Source organism: Amia ocellicauda, chromosome 2 (genome assembly GCF_036373705.1).
Source record: "Amia ocellicauda isolate fAmiCal2 chromosome 2, fAmiCal2.hap1, whole genome shotgun sequence".
NCBI lineage: Eukaryota > Metazoa > Chordata > Actinopteri > Amiiformes > Amiidae > Amia > Amia ocellicauda.
This window is the reverse complement of record NC_089851.1, coordinates 48,836,794-48,853,567: the sequence shown is the minus strand read 5'-3', so window position 1 is coordinate 48,853,567 and position 16,774 is coordinate 48,836,794.

The window sequence follows — 16,774 nt, the reverse complement described above, 5'->3', positions numbered from 1 at the left end:
ATGCTTAAAGGTATACATACATAATAATATACATAATCTGCTTGTATAAAAAATGTTACATCTGTCATTCAGGCAGAGTGGTAAGGTGCACAGCCTACACTAGACAACAACTTGTCCAGGTACGGTAGGAAATATGTTGTTGATGGTTACAGAATTATTTAAAATTAATACAGAACTTCTTTAGATCATATATGTTTACAGAGTCCAATCTGGAGAAGTCAGGGAGCACCAAAATAGATCCACAGAGGAAGGCTTAATCCAGCTTTTCCTCCTCATTTGTCCTGCACACCATAAATATGGTCTGGATCACCACAAGCGCTTTCCACTTGGTTTACATAAAATTCTTAAGTCTTAGGTATTAGGACAGGCAAATAAGGGTCATAACAGGCCCCAGCCATATAACAATTTCTTTCCCAGCTGTCTCTCCCTGGCATGCTGGTCATACCAAGTCTTTTGTCATTACTGTGCTTCTTTATGGAGTTATTCTGTAGTACTGTTCAAGCCGCTCTCTAATTTGCTGAATGTAATCAATAACATTTATTATGTTGGCATCCTCACACATCTCACAAAGCACATCAAGTGTCCTTCTTAATGGTCTACCACGTTTGAATTGAAACAATACAGTGGTTGCGAGAGGCATTTCCCTATAGATAAATAAGAGAAATGGGAACCAGCTGTCCCAGTCACCCCCGTTTAGTTCACTAGGTTTTGCAGCATGATTTTAAGTGTTTGATTAAAATTACCAGACTGTCCATCTGTGCATGATACAGGGAAGTCAATCAATCAATCAATCAATATATCCAGACATGACGTTTATACTCTACTCATGCAATATTCTTTGCTGATATGGCCCCGAGTGCGAATGCTTCAGGGAACCTGGCAGCACAGTCACATGACAGTTAGATGACAAGGATGTATGAATATGCAACTCTACTATGCTCCACACAATGTGCATGGTAATTCTAGTCAATGTTGCCTCTACTGTGAGTAAGGGGGTCATAGGTGCTCTGACAGACTGTTGGTGTAACAATGTGTATTATCAAAACTGCACATCAGTGTACATAACTGTCCAAAAGAATCGGGCAGATAAATGGGCTAAGTACTCATATACTTAGATGTCCTGCAACGGGAAGTAGTGATGGGAATTATGGTTCTTTTCAGAGAACTGGATCTTTTGATTCAGTTCAGAATGAAGATCCGGTTCTTTTGACTCTTTGATTCGTTCAGTACTTCAGGTTGGAAAGGTGCAAGTGCACGCCCCAAATTAAGGAATTGAATAGCAGAACCGAGTCAGTGAACTGAAAGAACCGAAAGTCTCCCGTTCATTGGTGAACTGAAAGAGAAAGAAACAAATCTTGAATGTGCTGCTTGCTGCTGCACTATGCACATGCATGAAACCCTGGAGATCTTTTTCAACAAAATATGTGCATGTAGTTATGCTTTCACAAAATGGATTGTATTTATTTAAATAGACAATGCCTATACATATTCTTTATATATATTGTGACGGAACAGGGCTCCGTCCCTTTAAGGAATGTTCACCCAAGGTAGGAAACTACATGTCACAGGAGCCCCTGCAGTAGAGACAGGAAGGGGCGGGGGCTCTTGTGTGTATAAGGGAGCAGGCAGAGAGAATCAGGGCAGTTGGTGGGAGGTTGTAGCCAGGGACATACACGAGCTGGGAAAAGCCTAAGAGGAGCTGCTAGAACTTGTTGCAAGCTGCACACTTCACAGAAGGATATGTACCATCAACTGCCCATGTGTATAGTTGGTAAGAGAGTATACTGGCGAGTGAGTATAATCGCCATACCCTTGCTAATAGTCCCTTGAATACTAATAATAAAATACCCTGTGGCTTGGGGAAAGACAAAAACCTGTTTAGGGAACCCGGGATTGTGGGGATAGTCCATCATTGCAGGACACTAATAATTAAAGATCCACACAGACATTCTAACCTGGGAATTGTCATCCTGCCACCTGCTGGTGGTTGGGGAGAAATAGTTTTCCCAAAAGGACTTCCCCTGTGTTTGTGGGGTTCCTGAACAGATGTGGTAATAGAGAGGGAAAGGAAGAAAGTCAGGTAGGCCTGGACAAGGCTAGGCATTTATTGTTTTGTTTTGTTCAATTGAATGTGTATTACATTTTGGTTTGCATTAAACTTACCTGGGCAGAAGAGTCCTTTCCATAAAGCCCCTGTCTGGATGGCTCATTCTTAACTCACCCACTTACCGGTCTGTCACAATATACAGATGTTAATTAAAGGAAAAACCAACATAAAGGGTCTCGGTAAGGTGTTGGGCCACCACGAGCCACCAGAACAGCTTCAATGCCCCTTGGCATAGATTCTGCAAGTCTCTGGAACTCTACTGGAGGGATGGAACTCCATTCTTCCAAAAGATATTCCCTCATTTGGTGTTTTGATGATGGTGGTGGAGAGCGCTGTCTAACACGTCAGTCCAAAATCTTCCATAGGTGTTCATTGGGTTGAAATCTGGTGACTGCGAAGGCCATAGCATATGATTCACATCATTCTCATACTCATCAAACCATTCAGTGACCCCTCATGCCCTGTGGATGGGGGCATTGTCATCCTGGAAGAGACAACTCCCATCAGGATATTAATGTTTCACCATAGGATAAAAGTGATCACTCTTGAGCAAGGTACTTCACTTAGATTGCTCCAATAAAGTGCCCAGCTGTATAAATGGGTACAAATGTAAGTCGCCCTGGATAAGAGCATCAGCTAAATGACAAATAATGTAATGTAATTTATTTGCGGTGCTTCAGCTCTGGCAGTGCACTTGCTGCCCCAAACAAAACTGAGTTTGTATTGGCTGACGCATACATCACTCAACAATAAGGGAGAGCAGCATAAGGGAGTCAAACCAATGAATCCTATGCGAGAGATACATTGTTTTGTTTTTCACTTAAAAGATTTGTTTGAAATGATTTGTTTGTTCGCAGACTGCCCATTACTAACATGGAAAATCCTGAAAGAAGCTAGGGAAGAAATAGAGGAGATAATTGAAAAAACATTTCCAAGTGTCTCAGAGTAAGACAAATCACAGATGAATAGAACAACCCAAATGTCATCCTCTTTCACAAGAAAGGAGCCAAACAAGATCTGAAGAACTATAGGCCCATTAATCTAAATCCTGCAAAAGTACTAACACATCGACTTCTAGAACCCTGGAGTTCACTCAAGCAAGAGAACAAGCTGGATTCAGAAGTGGATATAACACTATACAACATAATTAAGTTTTGAAAAATGCAGAGAATATGAGCTTCCACTGTGTCTGTACTTCACTGACTACGAGAAAGCATTTGATTAAATATATACAGCTTCTATCATCAGTGCTCTAAGAAATCAAGACATAAGTCTCAATTATATTTATAACACCAACAATCCACAAAAGACACTGACAAGATCAATATCTACAAAGGAGAGACACAACCTCTCCAAAACTCCAAAACTTATTTGAACAACTTTGCTGGTTTGTCAAAACACCTGAAGCACCTATAACTTAAAATACAGGATGTCTCAGATTCAAGTAAAAATACTGGACTCAAAATTAGCCCAAGTAAAACCACAGTCATGTTCAACAGCTCTGTGAAATCTAAGAACATTGAACTAGATCAAAAATTTAAAGAAAACAATACAATTTACTTTGGCCAGCACATTAGATCAGAATCACTTTATTGCCATGTTACATAAAAATACACTAGGAATTTATCTTAATGAAAATGGTCACGGAAAACCAACATAAATACACAATGCCAGGTCAGATGACAATAAATAAATAACAAATAAATAATAGCAAAATATGCTATTGTGATATTATAAAATACATATGTATTGGTATCCGTCAGTCTCGCAAGACTTTGGAATTGCGCTGCTAGATGTTGTCAGTTAAACAGCATCTGGTGTGGCTATGGAGACCAATATGGGAGTGAAAACTGTAGCTGGTCTGCTTGCTTGGAATTATATCTTTCTGCTTTTTCTCTTTGAGCATCTTCAAACTGTGCCAGCCCACTTTGCACCTCAAGTCTCCAGGCATCCCTGTCTGTGGCAGCCACTTCCCAGGAGTCTGTGTAAATGTCCAATTGGTCTTTTCCCTATATTAGTTATTTCAGGAATTATTATTGATAGATTAGATGAATTGTGAAGTTATTAAACAGATTATTATTATAATTGCAATTACTGAGACATACAGACATTACTGAGAAATAAACGGATGTCAGATAAGATGTCAGGTGAGTGTGTCACAGTGCCCTTATCTAACCCATGTTCTCACAAGGCTTTCCAGCACAAACTGCTTAGACTACTAGTACAATACTGAATATGGCTTCACTTCAAGCAACATGGGTTCACTGTTGGGTAGGTCAGTGGGTTACTGAGGATTTCTATGTTCTCTCAAAGAACTTAATACATACCTTTAGAAGTATATAAGAATTACTATCCTTTAAGACTATTAAAATATATCTGTCATATACATTTATAGTATTATTTATAGTATTATCAGAAGACAGGCTACATTTATTCAACTTTTTCTTGTCTAGCTGTTCTGGTCTGGATGGACCTGTATCATCTACTAAACCAACACAGAATGGGAAATGTGAAGTTTCTTCAGCTGTCGCATTAAGAATATTTGATGATGAGCTTTTTTGTTGATGGACGTGATGTTCTCATCCCACCTAAGAGTGCTCGAGATGATAGTCCCCAGAAATGTCAATGACACCACTACTTCCAATGCTGGAGTCAGGGGGTGCTTCCTAAAATCAATTATCATCTCAGTAGTATTCACTGTGTTAAACTCCAAATTGTTATTGATACACCATGATGCAAAGCTGTCCACCTCCTTCCGATACTTGGACTCATCACCGTTGGAGATGAGACCAATAAGGGTGGTATCACCAGCAATCTTAAGGAGTGTGACGTCCTCAAGGACCAAAGGAAAGTATCCGAGTGCAGGCTTAGATATGGAGCAGATAATCCGATAAGGGCAAAACGAGAGAGTTAACAAGGACAGTCCAAGGTCAATCGATCAGGCGAACAGGCTTGTAGGGAGATCCAAAAGGGGTAAACGAGAGAGGGTAGCAAAAGGTCAAATACACTCAGAATTGATCCGGGAGAGAATGCAAGACTTTGCGATGAATCTAGGAAACAGAGGGGTTTAAGTACTGTGAAGGAGAGAGGGTTTGAACGAGGTGAATGAAAGATGACAGAACAGCAGGTACACCTGGTAGGGAAGAATGTGGAAAGACTGGTTTGACTGGGCAAAGGAAAGGAGAAGCACTAGACTAGTATTCGGGAGAGGGAGACCTCTGGTGGTGAACTAAGGTGGAACCAGGGGAGACCGTGACAGTATCCGCCTCCCCAGAATCGGCCTCGGCCGGACCAGAGCAGTGAAGATGGCGGCGAGGACGGCCACGAGGCGGAGGAGCAGGAGCAGTGGGATGAGCCCTGTGAAAGTCCGCAATAAGAGATGGATCCAGGATATCCGAGGCTAGAACCCAAGAACGTTCCTCTGGACCATACCCCTCCCAGTCGACCAAGTACTGCATGTGTCCTCTGTGGCGACGAGACCGTAACAGGGCTCTGACAGCATAGGCTGGACCGTCTTCTAGATCCAAGGGAGGAGGAGGCGGAGGAGAAGAAGAAGAAGAAGAAGAAGAAGAAGAAGAAGAAGAAGAAGAATCCTGAGGAGGATCAGAAGGAGATGAGGGATCGGGGTGTACAGGTTTTAACAATGAAACATGAAATGATGAAGCTATCTTGTAGTGAGGAGTTAACTGGAGACGATAGGTAACGGGATTGATTTGGCGGAGGACAGGAAAGGGACCGATAAAACGAGGGCTCAATTTCTTGGATGGGAGTTTAAGTTTTATATCCCTAGTAGATAGCCAAACCAACTGTCCAGGGTGGTATTGTGGAGCAGGACGTCGGTGTCGGTCAGCCAAGGTCTTTTGACGGCGAATAACTCTTTGGAGACGGACGTGTGTAGCATTCCAGACACTGCGACGGAACCAATCATCGACTGCTGGGATGTCTGTAGACTCCTCATTCCAAGGAAACAGAGGCGGTTGGTATCCTAAGACACACTGAAAGGGGGTGAGGCCTATGGAGGAACTGGTCAGGGAATTCTGGGCATACTCAGCCCATGGCAAAAAACGACTCCAATCATCTTGGGAGGTGCTACAGTAAGAACGAAGAAAGCGTATGATCTCTTGATTAAGACGTTCAGTCTGACCATTAGATTGTGGAGGGTAACCGGACATGAGACTGACCTTAATATTCAAAGCCTTGAAGAAAGCAGACCAGACACGGGAGGTGAATTGAGGGCCTCGGTCGGAAACAATGTCCTCAGGAATCCCATAAATGCGGAACACATGATGGAACAGAAGTTCAGCAGTTTCAAGCGCGGTGGGAAGCTTCTGCAAAGGTATAAGCCGACATTATTTAGAAAAACTATCAATTGCAACAAGAATGGTAGTATAACCTTGAGAGCTGGGAAGATCAGTAACAAAATCAATAGAAATATGAGACCAGGGATGTCATGGAATTGGAAGAGGCTCCAGGAGACCAGAGAGGGGATGTCGTGAAGATTTAGACTGGGCACAGATGGAGCAGGCATTAACAAACTGGGTTGCATCTTGTACCAGAGTGAGCCACCAGAATTTTTGTTTGATCAAGGTAATAGTACGATGGATTCCTGGATGTCCAGAAGCGGGGTTAGAATGTATCCATTGCAAGAGAGTAGAACGTTTGGATGTAGGTACATAGATCTTATTGGAAGGACATGTAGAAGGGGCAGGATTGGTGGAAAGTTCCCTTTGAAGTTCATCCAAGAAATTTCATTTGATTGGGGCGACAATACAAGTTGAGGGTAGAATTGGATCATTGGATAGGGGTTCATGAACCGAGTCAAACTGACGAGATAGAGCGTCCGCCTTGGTGTTTTTAGATCCTGGGCGATAAGTCAAGGTAAATTGAAAACAGGTGAAAAATAATGCCCAGCGTGCTTGATGGGGGTTGAGACGTTTTGCTGCTCGAATGTATTCCAGATTTCTATGATCCGTGAGTACTAGAAATTGATATTTGGATCCTTCCAGCCAATGCCTCCACTCCTCAAAGGCCAACTTTACTGCCAAGAGTTCCCTGTTACCGATGTCATAATTCCTCTCCACAGGTGATAATTTCCTTGAGAAGAACGCACAGGGATGGAGCTTTGGTGGTTGACTGTGTCTTTGAGAGAGCACTGCCCCGACACCGTTTTCAGAAGCATCTACTTCTACTACTACTACTACTACTTCTACTAAGTCTTTGTATTCCGGTGGGAATTCGGGCGGAGTTGACAGAAACTCGATGTGGGTAGCTCTGCAAGGTGAAGTAAGACAATTAATAAAGCAATGTTCTCCCCAAGAAATAATAGTCCGCTTGATCCAAGAAATGACAGGATTATGATGAACGAGCCAGGGATGTCCAAGTATTATATCAGCTCCAGGAGAGTCGATCACTAAAAAAGGCAGTTTTTCAGAATGCCGGTTTCCGATGGACATGGTGATTGGCTTGGTTTTCTGTGTAACTGGACTGGAACCGATGGGTTGGTAATTGATTGCTCTGACATTAAGTGGTGGTAGGAACAGTGTGATGGGAAGTTTCAAACGCTTCGCAGTTCTTCTGTCTATGAAGTTTCCTGCGGATCCCGAATCTATTAATGCAGACAGAAAGATGTGTTGATTGTGGAGCTGAATGCGTACTGAAAGCATACACTGAGCAGGTGATATCAGGGGACAGGTACTTACAGGTTTCCGTGGAATTGCCGAAGTAGATCCTGGCAGACTAGGACAGGCGTCTCGGAAATGACCAGATTGACCACAATAAAGGCAAAGATGCTGTTGAATTCTCCTCTGTCTTTCCTTGGCAGGTAGTCGAGTCCTTCCTATCTGCATGGGTTCTGGATCTGTGACAGGGCTAGACTTGAAAGATGATCTATTGAATGACCGGGATGTAGTAGATACAGATAGTTTGTCTCGGGATCTCATTAGGTTATCAAGTCTGATGGCTAATTGTATCAATTGCTCCAGATCGAGCGAGTCTCCCTTGCAAGTTAATTCTGCTTGTAAATCATTATGCAATCCATGATGAAAGAGAGTGATTAATGAAGGCTCACCCCATCCGCTGACCTCAGCCAAGGTCCAGAACTCCAGAGCATATTCGGCGGCAGAAGAAGCTCCCTGACAGAGAGAGAACAGTTGTTCACCAGCGTCGTTTCCGGCTGTCGGATGATGGAAAACCTGTTTGAAGTGTTCAAGAAATGCTGGGAGAGATCGTGTTTCCCCTCTACGAGACCATACAGCCGATGCCCACCGATGCTACGGTAAGTAGCGTAATAGTAAAGGCAATCTTGGCATCATCAGAAGGGAAGGAAGTTGGTAGATGGGCAAAATACAAGGAGCACTGTAATATAAAACCCTCGCATCGGTCTGGTGAGCCGTCATATTTGTCCGGAATAGCCAGATGTCCGGATCTGTCGGGAACTGGAGGAGCTGAAGGGCCGGGGTGTACTTCTGGTGTTGTCTGTCTGGTGGACTCGGGAGATAAAGCAGGTAGTCTTTAGCAGGCAGTAGCTGTTCCAAAGTGGAGTTGATCTGTCTTAACATTTCGTCATGTTCACCCAATAATGATCCCTGAGTAAATCTGGTAAAGCCGCTGGATCCATGTTAATGTCGAAGTCTTCTGTGACGTCCTCAAGGACCAAAGGAAAGGATTCAAGTGCAGGCTTAGATATGGAGCAGATAATCCGATAAGGGCAAAACGAGAGAGAGTTAACAAGGACAGTCCAAGGTCAATCGATCAGGCAAACAGGCTTGTAGGGAAATCCAAAAGGGGTAAACGAGAGAGGGTAGCAAAAGGTCAAATACACGGTTAAGCAAACAAGAAACAAGGCTCAGAATTGATCCGAGAGAGAATGCAAGACTTTGCGATGAATCTAGGAAACAGAGAGGTTTAATTACTGTGAAGGAGAGAGGGTTTGAACGAGGTGAATGAAAGATTGACCAATGATAGGAGAGGAAGACAGAACAGGTGCACCTGGTAGGGAAGAATGTGGAAAGACTGGTTTGACTGGGCAAAGGAAAGGAGAAGCACTAGACTAGTATTCGGGAGAGGGAGACCTCTGGTGGTGAACTAAGGTGGAACCAGGGGAGACCGTGACAAGGAGTTTGACTGATAAATCACCAGAAGTGCAGCCATTAGTGTACAGAGTAGAGCAGGGGAGAGAGCACACATCCCTGTGGTGCTCCAGTACTGATAGAAAGAGATTCAGAAATGCAGTTGCCCAGCCGAACATACTGCTGCCTATCTGTCAGGAAATCAGTAATCCAGTGGCAGAGAGTGCTAAGGACATTCAGCTGGGCTAGCTTGGCCTGGAGAAGATCTTGAATAATGGTGTTAAATGCAGAACTGAAGTCTACAAACACAATCCTTGCATATTTACCAGGTGAATCCAGATGTTGAAGGACACAGTGGAGAACCATATTAACAGTGTCATCCACTGACCTGTTAGTTCTATATGCAAACTGGAGGAATCCATTAATTAATTAGTTACAGATTTGAGGTAATGTAAACTGAACAGTCAAATGTCTTCATAATGACTGAAGTAAACAGGTCTATAAGGCAGGTGGTTTTATCCTTTTTGGGAACTGGCCATTAGGGGGTTTTGGTCATTTTTTGGTGTCTATATGTATTTCCATTTGAGATGAGGAGTTTGCAAGATGTTTAAATTAAACTCATATATTTGACAGATATGTGAAAAGTAGACTAGTCTATGCTGTTTGTTACTATTCATGGTGAGAAAAGACAGTTTCTAGATAACGAACAGAGTGTGGTTACTACTAGCTTATGAAGATTGAGAAATGATTACACTCTAATACTTTCACAATGAGTCTACATCCTGAAACCAGTTTTAGAAGTGAGAATGTTCTGTTACTGAACAATAAGTCAGTTTGCCCAAAAGTTTCTGTCTGTTTGGACAAAAACAGATTAGATTAATTGTGAAGTTATTAAACAGATTATTATTATAATTGCAATTACTGAGACATAGACATTACTGAGAAATAAAAGGATGTCAGGTGAGTGTGTCACAGTGCCCTTATCTAACCCATGTTCTCACAAGGCTTTCCAGCACACACTGCTTAGACTACTAGTACAGTACTAAATATGGGTTCACTTCAGGCAACATGGGTTCACTATTGGGTAGGTCAGTGGGTTACTGAGGATTTCTATGTTCTCTCAAAGAACCTAACACATACCTTTAGAAGTATATAAGAATTACTATCCTTTAAGACTATTAAAATATATCTGTCATATACATTTATAGTATTATATATAGTATTATTAGAAGACAGGCTACATTTATTCAACTTGGTAAGAAATTATGCAACTATAGAAATATACTGCAGTTCATTAATATTTTCAAAAAGTATTCTCTTTATTTTCCAATTACCACAACAACAAAAGTTTTCTAAGTCAATTATTTGTCTTTTCTTCATTTTTTTTCTTTATTGCTGAAAGATTTTATATTATATTTTATATTTTATATTTTATATAGAGTATTTTATCAGCAGGAAAATAAATAATGATATACACCGATCAGCCATAACATTATGACCACTGACAGGTGAAGTGAATAACACTGATAATCTTGTTATCATGGTACCTGTCAGAGGGTTGGATATATTAGGCAGCAAGTGAAAATTTTGTCCTTAAAGTTGATGTGTTAGAAGCAGGAAAGTGTAAGGATCTGCGCAACTTTGACAAGGGCCAAATTGTGATGGCTAGATGACTGGGTCAGAGCATCTCCAAAACTGCAGCTCTGGTGGGGTGTTCCCAGTCTGCAGTAGTCAGTACCGATCAAAAGTGGTCCAAGGAAGGAAAAGCAGTGAACCGGCGACAGGATCATGGGCGGCCATGGCTCACTGATGCACGTGGGGAGCGAAGGCTGGCCTGTGTTGTCCGATCCAACAGACGATGCCCATGCTGACCCCTGTCCACTGCCGAAAGTGCCTACAATGGGCATGTGAGCATCAGAACTGGACCACGGAGCAATGGAAGAAGGTGGCCAGGTCTGATGAATCACGAGTTCAAGGTGTTGACTTGGCCTCCAAATTCCCCAGATCTCAATCCAATCGAGCATCTGTGGGATGTGCTGGCTAAACAAGTCCGATACATGGAGGCCCCACCTCGGAATTAAAGGATCTGCTGCTAACGTCTTGGTGCCAGATATCACAGCACACCTTCAGAGGTCTAGTGGAGTCCATGCCTCGAAGGGTCAGGGCTGTTTTAGCGGCAAAAGGGAGACCTACACAATATTAGGCAGGTGGTCATAGGCTGATCGGTGTATGTATGTATGTAAAGTGGTCTCCAGCCCCTGGATAAAATGTCACATGTCCTGAATTAATTAATTAAGAATGATTTATGAGTTCTCCCTCTCCCCTCCTTGTGCAGTGCAAATTTGGTTTCTGTCAATTAATTTGAGAAATCAAACCATATTGTTGAACATATACAGTGAAGGAAAAAAGTATTTGATTCCCTGCTGATTTTGTACGTTTGCCCACTGACAAAGAAATGATCAGTCTATAATGTTAATGGTAGGTGTATTTTAACAGTGAGAGACAGAATAACAACAAAAACTTCCAGAAAAATGCATTTAAAAAAAGTTATAAATTGATTTGCATGTTAATGAGGGAAATAAGTATTTGATCCCCTATCAATCAGCAAGATTTCTGGCTCCCAGGTGTCTTTTATACAGGTAACAAGCTGAGATTAGGAGCACGCTCCTAATCTCAGCTCGTTACCTGTATAAAAGACACCTGTTCAAAGAAGCAATCAATCAATCACATTCCAAACTCTCCACCATGGCCAAGACCTACACAAGGCTGGAATGGGCTACAAGACCATCGCCAAGCAGCTTGGTGAGAAGGTGACAACAGTTGGTGCAATTATTTGCAAATGGAAGAAACACAAAATAACTGTCAGTCTCCCTCGGTCTAGGGCTCCATGCAAGATCTCACCTCGTGGAGTTTCAATGATCATGAGAACGGTGAGGAATCAGCCCAGAACTACACGGGAGGATCTTGTTAATGATCTCAAGGCAGCTGGGGCCATAGTCACCAAGAAAACAATTGGTAACACACTATGCCATGAAAGACTGAAATCCTGCAGTGCCTGCAAGGTCCCCCTGCTCAAGAAAGCACATGTACAGGCCCGTCTGAAGTTTGCCAACATCTGAATGATTCAGAGGAGAACTGGGTGAAAGTGTTGTGGTCAGATGAGACCAAAATCGAGCTCTTTGGCATCAACTCCACTCAACTCGAAACCTTAATGACTTGGAGAGGATCTGCAAAGAGGAGTGGGACAAAATCCCTCCTGAAATGTGTGCAAACCTGGTGGCAAACTACAAGAAACGTCTGACCTCTGTGATTGCCAACAAGGGTTTTACCACCAAGTACTAAGTCGAAGGGGTCAAATACTTATTTCCCTCATTAACATGCAAATGAATTTATAACTTTTTTGAAATGCGTTTTTCTGGATTTTTTTGTTGTTATTCTGTCTCTCACTGTTAAAATACACCTACCATTAAAATTATAGACTGATCATTTCTTTATCAGTGGGCAAACGTACAAAATCAGCAGGGGATCAAATACTTTTTTTCCCTCATTGTAACAGGTTTAAATGGAGACCAAGTGAGGACGGAGAGAGCCCAGCTGTATAAGAGGTTGCGAGCTGGGAGAGCAGCTTGCCGAGACGGAAACTAAACTGAAACCGAAACTTAAAGTTTAAAGGAGATTGCTGAATTCGCTCTAGTTGTATTTTGGAGCTGGGTGAGATGTATATGTTCAGACTAATGTGTGTTATGTGCCGTTCCTCCCACCTCACATACTCTTCTTTTTAACTATTGGTTTTAAAGTGCTGATATTTATGCTATGTGTATTTTATACTAGATCTTTTTATTGATTGCTACATGAGGGAAAGGCTTGAGCCAGGGTTTTATGGAAGGTTTTAAGAACAAGAAAGTCTGTACTGTCTTTTAATATTGTTGAGGTTGATTTGTTGTATTTTAACACGGTTGGTTTGGTGTTTTAGAAATTTTAGTTTTGACTGTTCTTATTGTTGTAATACATTTTGGTGGCTAAATATATATATATATATATATATATACACTCACCTAAAGGATTATTAGGAACACCATACTAATACTGTGTTTGACCCCCTTTCGCCTTCAGAACTGCCTTAATTCTACGTGGCATTGATTCAACAAGGTGCTGAAAGCATTCTTTAGAAATGTTGGCCCATATTGATAGGATAGCATCTTGCAGTTGATGGAGATTTGTGGGATGCACATCCAGGGCACAAAGCTCCCGTTCCACCACATCCCAAAGATGCTCTATTGGGTTGAGATCTGGTGACTGTGGGGGCCAGTTTAGTACAGTGAACTCATTGTCATGTTCAAGAAACCAATTTGAAATGATTCGACCTTTGTGACATGGTGCATTATCCTGCTGGAAGTAGCCATCAGAGGATGGGTACATGGTGGTCATAAAGGGATGGACATGGTCAGAAACAATGCTCAGGTAGGCCGTGGCATTTAAACAATGCCCAATTGGCACTAAGGGGCCTAAAGTGTGCCAAGAAAACATCCCCCACACCATTACACCACCACCACCAGCCTGCACAGTGGTAACAAGGCATGATGGATCCATGTTCTCATTCTGTTTACGCCAAATTCTGACTCTACCATCTGAATGTCTCAACAGAAATCGAGACTCATCAGACCAGGCAACATTTTTCCAGTCTTCAACTATCCAATTTTGGTGAGCTTGTGCAAATTGTAGCCTCTTTTTCCTATTTGTAGTGGAGATGAGTGGTACCCGGTGGGGTCTTCTGCTGTTGTAGCCCATCCGCCTCAAGGTTGTACGTGTTGTGGCTTCACAAATGCTTTGCTGCATACCTCAGTTGTAACGAGTGGTTATTTCAGTCAAAGTTGCTCTTCTATCAGCTTGAATCAGTCGGCCCATTCTCCTCTGACCTCTAGCATCAACAAGGCATTTTCGCCCACAGGACTGCCACATTCTGGATGTTTTTCCCTTTTCACACCATTGTTTGTAAACCCTAGAAATGGTTGTGCGTGAAAATCCCAGTAACTGAGCAGATTGTGAAATACTCAGAGCGGCCCGTCTGGCACCAACAACCATGCCACGCTCAAAATTGCTTAAATCACCTTTCTTTCCCATTCAGACATTCAGTTTGGAGTTCAGGAGATTGTCTTGACCAGGACCACACCCCTAAATGCATTGAAGCAACTGCCATGTGATTGATTGGTTAGATAATTGCATTAATGAGAAATTGAACAGGTGTTCCTAATAATCCTTTAGGTGAGTGTATATATATAATTAGTGTGGATGTTTGACATTTTTGCACAAAGCAGGAACTAATTGTCTAATTGCTTTTGTATACCTTCGGGGCTATATGGACCTTCCCCATGTGTGAGAGCTTGGCTGTCTTTTAAAGGTCAAGTCTGGCATCCACTGTCACAAAAATAATAATAATCTCAAAAAGATGGAGATTTCCACCCCCTTATCTTATTAAAAATTGAATTAGAATTTAGAATTTAACTTTGACATACCCACCTATGGCAAATAATAAAGATTGTAATAAAGGTCATTTTTGCAATAATTATAGGGTCCTGCATTGAGTGCAATGTAGTGTATTTCAATAGGCAATATTAATATTACAGGGTCATCCAGTAGTAGCTCTTGAGGTTCTTGATTTCACGCCTGTTGCTTGCTCTTTTGATTAAATTGAAGGGACATCTTGTGTCCTTTGATCATATAATAGGTAATATATTACAAATGGTGGATGAGAATACTTGATTTGCTACAAACAGATGATACTCTTGACCAGGCATGTTTCATTCATATGGGCAGGTGGGGCATAGCCCCACTAAAAAATGAATCCACCCAAAAACATTGTTCTCTCTCATGAACTCAATATCCACATTAATACATCATTAATTTCTTTGTAATAAATATTACTGTATTGTTTCTGGACAATCAGTGAATCGAATTAAACAACAAGTGTCGATAATTCAGAGTTAAAATCATTATTTCAGGGATTCAGTCTCAATCCAGCTATTGTGCAATATTTGGGGCAGGGAGCTCAGTGACCCACTCCAGTAGGCATGGTGATTTGTGGTCAAATATGGGAACTGCAGGAAGCTCTAATATAGCCAAGAGTCTGCCCCTCACACTGCACAACTCTGAGCCCTGTACCGGTCTCTTTTGTGTCAGTCCACACGGTTAGACACTTGTAAAGATGGCGATCAATGCAGCCGCGCTACTGTGTGTAACTAGAGTGTCTTAAAAAAAAAAACATTGAATGACTACAATTACAAGATGGTACAAGTTGGTCCTGGCAGACCAGACATTAACATTACTCAACAAACAAAGGAAATGAGGGAAATGTAAAACAGGACATTTTCAAGTGCATGGTATGATAACAAAACTCGGCTCTGTGGCTGCTCTACATGGAGTACAGTATTCTGTTTTCCCTGCATATTGTACTGGTCATCATTAGCAGGAGATATATGGACTAACACAGGGGTAAGAGAATAAACTGAAAAGAGGACACAAAACTCTTTCTCCTGAACATATCCTTCTCATTGTTGTGAAAATATGTTTAAATTTGAGTAGGCTATTTTTAGAGTTTAGTTTATCTTGTGACTTTTTTGTCAGGGACACTGGGTTATAGGATAAAGGAAATCCATCTTTTAAAGTAAGTAGGCAACCACAGTGTTTTGTGGACTACTAGCTGCAATGGTCTCAATAGGCTATTTACTGTCCATTCTCCTATAGCCTAAAACTCAGTCACAAGTGACTCTCCACTTGCCTGAATTCCATTTAATTTTCACGTAATTATTCAAATAACTATTTAAAAAGTGGGCGTGGTTAGCAATTAAGGGACCACCCCACAAGTATTAATGGTCAAGAGCCACTACTGCTCTTGATGTGGAAACAAACTACATAAAAGAGAGTGGTGAAAGGAAGAAACAACAACAAAAACAAAGATGAAACTATTACCTTGCAGAGTAGGTACGCAAAAAGCTTAAAATCGAAAGATTGAAGTTTTGATTAACCTGTAGAAAACTGGTTAGCTTATATTGAATGGTTGTAGCAATATTTTGTAGCGAATGACATAAGTGGCAATAATAAGTGCCTGCCCTTTTGGGTTTTATTGGGAGTTAAAACATACAGCTTGCTCCGTAATTTAACAGCACCTGTAAAATCAGCTAAAAAAACATTTGAGGAGATAATGATTTTGTAGAAATGTCAGCAGATATGTTGCAGAGATAAGGAAGTTGTCAAAATACTGTGAAAACTTAGATGATTCATTGTGAGACAGATTCATGTGCAGCTTTTAAAGATGGAGCTCGACTCAGGATCACCTGTTTCTGTGATAGCAGTTAGTACTGTTTAAACCCTTAGCCATGGAAAACATCAGTACCTTGCTGAAAACCTTCTCACGTGAGAAGATAGCACCATAAGGAGTGTTGCATGTTAAAGTTGAAGTAGTGCAAGGTAATGGACCAACATTGGAACTGGTTACATGAAATTAAACTACAGTGGCACACGAGGTCAATAGAACCCCTTAAGGCAAAACTGGTGCTTAAAGGAAATACCACACCTAAATTCCTGAGAGCAAGACAAGTACCTT